This window comes from Lutra lutra, chromosome 18, assembly GCF_902655055.1.
Source record: "Lutra lutra chromosome 18, mLutLut1.2, whole genome shotgun sequence".
Taxonomy (NCBI): domain Eukaryota; kingdom Metazoa; phylum Chordata; class Mammalia; order Carnivora; family Mustelidae; genus Lutra; species Lutra lutra.
Genome location: NC_062295.1, coordinates 23,687,346 through 23,693,924, shown reverse-complemented (window position 1 = coordinate 23,693,924; position 6,579 = coordinate 23,687,346).

Below are 6,579 nucleotides of genomic sequence, written 5' to 3'. Positions count from 1 at the left end.
AATTTGGAGGGACTGGCTTGAGGCTGAACTGAGGCTCCTTCCATCTCCCACCTTGTCAGGAAGTCCTTGGCTCTCAGATGATTGTCTCCTCTGTGTCCTCGTTGCTTTAGCATTGGCTTGCGTGATTGTTCAGGACTTTCTCCACCGCTTTTCCCATTGCCTGTTAGGTCCTTCCCCTTCTCCCATCCCACTTCTCTACTCTTCATCCTTCAGGTTTCTGTTTAAATGCTGCTGTCCCAATGAAGTCTTCCTGTAATTCCCAGATGAAATTCATTTATTGACTCACTACATTGTAAGCTTTATGAGGTGTCCACTTCTGTGTTAATTCGGTGCTTTCAACATCTCATCCGATCCTCAGAAGAATCCTATGAGATAGAACCCTTTTATATATGAGAAAACTGGGGACCCAGTTTCCAGAACCCACGCTGAGGACTACTGCAACATCTGCAAAGGGATCAAATTCAGCCAGATGTGTAAGCTTAGTTTGGAACAAAAACAATTGTTTGCAAAATTGTCCTGCAAAAATGGGTTTCCACTTTCACTTGAAATCCTGAAATCTAGTACTTTGGAAGGATGGCTTAGGACCACTCAGTGGTGGTGGTTTTCTTTGTGACGGCCTGGACTATAGGACTACAGGCCAGTTTCAGAAATAGGTCAGATGCCTCAGTCCCTAGAGGAACCGCTAGAAAGGAATAAAGAGCACTTGCCTCCTTTCAGAACTATCTGTAGCCTTGGAGTGAGCACACTGAATTCAGCAGCTGGAGCAGCCCATTTATCCTGCCGTCCCTTCCTGTCCTGAAGGCTGCTCGCTGCTCTTCCTTCTCCATCTCTTCTGGATCTCTGTAGATGTTGGTAGCTTCTAGACCAGCCAGGACAGGGTAGGTTAAGTTGCAGTAACAAATAACACCAAGTTTGGGTGGCTTCTAGCAAAGGTCTGTTTCTTACTCTTGCTGCATGTCTAGTGCAGGTGGTCTGCTCGTTCCAGTCCCTCAGGGAAGAGACTCCATCTCCATATAAGCTTCCACGTGACAGTTCTGCTCCCATTGTATTGGCCAGTCGATAACCTGACCTAACCTCAAAGGAGTCAGAACAGAGATGTCTCCACAGGCCTGGAAGAACTGGAACACTTGTGAGCAACCCTAATGACAAATACAGCTTCTTAAGAGCCCTAGGGGAAGTTCGTTGCCCCCATATAGAAGATTTTCTGGGCAAGCATTCACTAGGAGACAGCTGCTGAGTGAGCTCTTCTGTTGTCCTATGGTATGGCAACATCCACAGGAAGGAGAGAGAAGTCTGAAATACACCCAACTAGAGTGGACAGGTAAACAGAAAAATGCCTCTGTGCGAGGCATCAGTCATCACTAAAAGCAAGGTGCATCTCGGGGCGCCTGTGTGGCTCGGTCAGTTAAGTGTCCAACTCTTGGTTTTAGCTCAGGTCCTGGGCTCAGGGTTGTGAGATGGAGCCCTGCGTCAGGCTCTGCACTCAGCTTGGAATCTGCTGGAGATTCTGTCTTTCCTTCTCCCTCTACCCCTCCACCCTGCTCTCCCCTGTTCTCTTCTTACATAAATAAATAAATAAAATCTTAAAAAAAAAAAAAAAAAAAAGGCAAGGTACTCCCAAAGCTGACTGGATCTGATCCGAAGATTCCAGAAATGAAATTCTCACCGATGAGTGTGGCTTCAGGTGGCCTGTTTCTCTCTCTCCCTCTGCCTCTTTCCATCTTGTGTTCTCCATCCCTCTGCTCTCTCTCTCTCAAATAATTTTTTAAAAAATATTTTTAAAAAAATAAAAACGAGGGCTCCTGAGTCCCTCAGTCGGTTGGGCTCTTTTGGCTCAGGTCATGATCTCCGGCTTCCTGATCAGCAGGGAGTCTGGTTCACTCTCTCTCCCTCTGCCCCTCCCCACAGCTCGTTCTCTCTCTCTCTCTCTCTCTCATAAATAAATAAAATCTTAAAAAAATAAAAATAAAAACAAACAAACAGAAAATATCAAGTATGGGCAAGAATGTAAGAAACAGGAATCCTGAGGCACCTGGGTAGCTCAGTGGGTTAAAGCCTCTGCCTTTGGCTCGGGTCATGATCCCAGGGACCTGGGTTCGAGCCCGGAATCCAGGCTCTCTGCTCACCAGGCAGTCTGCTTTCTCCTCTCTCTCTCTGCCTTCCTCTCTGCCTACTTGTGATCTCTGTCTGTCAAATAAATAAATAAAATCTTTAAAAAAAAAAAGAAACTGGAATCCTTGTGCATTGCTGACAGCAGTGTAAAATACTGCAGCTGATGGGGAGGACAGACAGTATGGCAGGTCCTCAAAAAAAAAAGAAGAAAAAGGACACCCATGAATTTAATGTGTAATTAATGTGTAATTAATCAGTTAATCAAACACAGAATTACCATATAATCTGGCAATCCCATTTTGGGGTATGTATCCAAAAGAATTGAAAGCAGAAACTGGAACAGATACTTGGCACACACTCGGTCATAGCAGAATTATTAATTAATCACTGAAATAAATGTCTGCCAGTGGGTGACCAGATAGATCAAAGGTTGAAATTCTGATACAAGCCACAACATGTATGAACCTTGAAGACAGGATACTAAGTGAAACAAACCAGACACCCACTGTGTCTGGGGCACCTCGAATAGTCACATTCACAGAGGCAAAGTGGAATGGTGGTTACCCAGGGCCCGGGTCAGAGGGAATGGCGAGTTATTGTTCAATGGGTACAGAATTTCAAATTAAGAACATTAAAAAGTCCTGGAGATAGATGGTGCTCAAGGTCCCCAAGAATGTGGATATACTGAAGGCCACTGAAATGTACACCTAAAAATGATTAAAATGGGGGCACCTGGGTGGCTCAGTGATGAAAATGGTAAATTTTATGTTATATATATTTGACCACAAGCTACAACAGCAACAAACCACTTCACTATAGTAAGAGGGGAAGAAGAACAGAATTGCAACAATTTTCTGGGTTTTTTTTTAAGAGTTTATTTATTTTTAGGGCGCCTGGGTGGCTCAGTGGGTTAAGCCGCTGCCTTCGGCTCAGGTCATGATCTCGGGGTCCTGGGATCGAGTCCCGCATCAGGCTCTCTGCTCAGCAGGGAGCCTGCTTCCCTTCCTCTCTCTCTCTGCCTGCCTCTCTGCCTACTTGTGATCTCTCTCTCCGTCAAATAAATAAATAAATCTTTAAAAAAAATTAAAAAAAAGAGTTTATTTATTTTTAAAAGAGTTCTTTTTTTAAAAGATTATTTATTTATTTGACAGAGAGAGAGAGAGATCACAAGTAGGCAGAGAGGAAGGCAGAGAGAGAAGGGGAAGGAGGCTCCCTGCTGAGCAGAGAGCCAATGTGGGGCTCGATTCCTAGACCCTGGGATCATGACCTGAGCAGAAGGCAGAGGCTTTAACCCACTGAGCCACCCAGGCACCCAAGATTTTATTTATTTATTTGAGATAGAGAGAGAGAGAGAGAGCACAAAGGGTGGGGGGAGGTAGGCAGAGAGAGAGGGAGAAGCAGCCAAGCAGGCTCCCCTGCCAGTAAGGAACCTGATGTGGGACTCGATCCCAGCACCCCGGGACTATGACCCAGTCAAAGGCAAAGGCTTAACCAACTGAACCCCGGAGCTCCAGGTTTTCTTGTTTAGAAAAGATACAGAAGATACGGATTTAAATGATGCAGTGAACTCAGAATATTACTTGGAAACTTTTCACACTTATATTCTCGTCATAATCACTTTCTTGTAAAAACAGGATAGACAGCTAAAATTGTGACTTAAAAACAAACAGGCGGCACCTGGGTGGCTCAGTCGGTTAAGCCTCTGCCTTCAGTTCAGGTCGCGATTCCAGGGTCCTGGGATAGAGCCCCGCATCAGGCTCCCTGCTCATTGGGAAGTTTGCTTCTTCCTCTCCCACTCCCCCTGCTTGTGTTCCTTCTCTCTGTGTGTCTCTCTGTCAAATAATTAAATAAAATCTTTAAATAAACAAACAACAGGGGCAACTGGGTGGCTCAGTTGGTTGGGCGACTGACTTCAGCTCAGGTCATGATCTTGGGGTTTTGGGATCAAATCCTGTGTCAGGCTCCCTGCTCGCTGTGGAGCCTGCTTCCCCTTCTTCCACTCTCCCTGCTTGTGCTCCCTCTCTCTCTCTCTGCCAAATAAATAAATAAAATCATTTAAAAAATTAAAAAATAAAAATAAAAACAAACAGCTAGTATGAGATGATTTTGAGCAACTTTTAAAACATTTTTGGTTTTGTTTTTATTTTAATTCCAGTTAGCACACAGCGTTATATTAATTTCACATGTACAATATAGTGACTCAACAATTCCATACATCACCCTGTGCTCATCAGGACAAGGGCACTACTTAATCCCCATCCCCTATTTCACCCATCCCTCCCCTTCAGGGAATATCAGTGTGTGCTCAATTGTTAAGAGTCTAGGGGCACCTGGGTGGGTCAGTCAGTTAAGCGCCTGCCTTCGGCTCAGGTCACGATCCTGGAGTCCTGGGATAGAGCCCTGCAATGAGTCTGATATCCCTTTCCCTCTGCTCCTGCTCGGACTCGCTCTCTCGCTTGCTCTCTCTTGCTCACTCACTCTCTCAAATAAAGAAATAAAATCTTATATTTAAAAAAAAAAAAGAGTCTTTTTCTTTAGGGGCGCCTGGGTGGCTCAGTCCGTTGAACGCTCCATCTTGGTTTCGGCTCAGGTCAGGATCTCCCCGGTCCTGAGACAGAGCCCCAAGTCCGGAGCAGGGAATTGACTTGAAGATTCCCTCCTGATGCCCCTCCCCCCACTACACTCGCGCATGCACAAATGCGGGCTCGAGCACGCGCGCTCTCTCTCTTCCGCTCAAATAAATAAATAAATAAATAACTTCTTGTAAAAAGAATCTGTTTCTTTGTCTTTCTCTCTCATGCTTTTTTCTCTTTGGTTGTTTGCTTTGTTTCCTAAATTCCACGTGAGTGAAATCATATGGTACTTGTCTTTCTCTGACTTATCTCGCTTAGCGTTATAGTCTCCGGTTCCACCCAAGTCGTTGCAAATGGTTGAGCAATGTTATTAAGTGGAAAGAGTAAGGGGCAGAATAATGTGTATGATTTGCTACTGTTTGCTTTAAACAGGCAAAATCCAAACACACGTATTTGATTACATATACATAATATGCTCTTGGAAGGATTCAGAAGAAACAAGTAGCTACAGTTGCTTCCAGGGAGCAACTGGGTGGTTGGGAAGCAGAGGTGGGAGGAAACGCACTCATCGGATGCATATTTTTCTTAAATATTTTACTTATTTATTTGACACACACAGAGAGAAAGAGCGCATGAGCAGGGGGAGCAGCAGAGGGAGAAGCAGGCTCCCCACTGAGCAAGGAGTCTGATGTGGAGCTCGATCCCAGGGTCCTGGGATCATTACCTGAGCCAAAGGCAGACACCTAACCAACTGAGCCACCCAGGCGCCCCAATCAGATGATTTTTCAACACCTTTGCATATTGAATCAAATGAGTTACCTGTCCCAGAGTGACATTATCTTTGTAAAGAATCACACACAGTTGTAAAGAATCAAATGGTGTTAGAAGTTTTCTGGGGGCGCCTCGGTGGCTCAGTCATTAAGCACCTGCCTTCGGCTCAGGTCATGATCCCAGGGTCCTGGGATCAAGCCCCACATTGGGCTCCTTGCTCGCAGGAAGCCTGCTTCTCTCTCTCCCACTCCCCCTGCTTGTAGTTCCTCTCTTGCTGTCTCTATCTCTGTCAAATAAAGAAATAAGATCTTTAAAAAAAAAAGTTTTCTGGAAAATTCTGAGGTACATATCTGGTTGAGGACCACAATCACGAGGTTGAATAAATGAGTATTAAATACTTCTTGTATGCCAAGGCAGCTATGATGGCTAATCCCAGAATGTCTAGAGATGAGGGTTGGGGATTTATTCCCCCCATGCTCTAGGATCTGCACAATGCTACATCCTTCTAAAACTCTATGCAGAGCCCTGAACTCCCATGTAATACCTTCTCACCAGCTGCTACTGGGCCTCCCGCCTCCCTGCCCTTTCTGAAATGAGCCCAGCTTCCCCATCCCTGCAGGCTCAGGGCAAACTCTAAACCCCAGTTGGTCCTTCAAAGATACTAGAAACCCCTGGAGGCTTGGATTTGCGGCTGCCCAAAGCTCTCACTTCTACTAGAATGACCTGAATCCCACTTCCTTTGGTTAAACAGAGGTCAGGAATCAGCCATTTCCCACAGCCAGCTGCCTGCCAGGCCCAATTCTATCGTTCCTTTTTTCTTTTTTCCCCTCCTTCCTTCCTCTTTTTTTTTCTTTTTGTATTTATGGTCATTGGTTTCTTTTGTCATTGTCTTTCCTAACAATTAAAATACAGTCGATATGCAACAGCTTTAGAAACTGTATGTTCTTTCAACTGGCAGTGTACCATTGGCTTCAATTCATTTTGCTTTTTAACTCTTTATCGTGGAAAAGTTTGAGCACATGTGAAAGTAAGAGCAGTAAAACAACCCCCCATATCCATGTAACCATTACCTACATATGACTAATCCAGTTTCCACCATACCTCTAGGCCTCCCCTCCTCCAG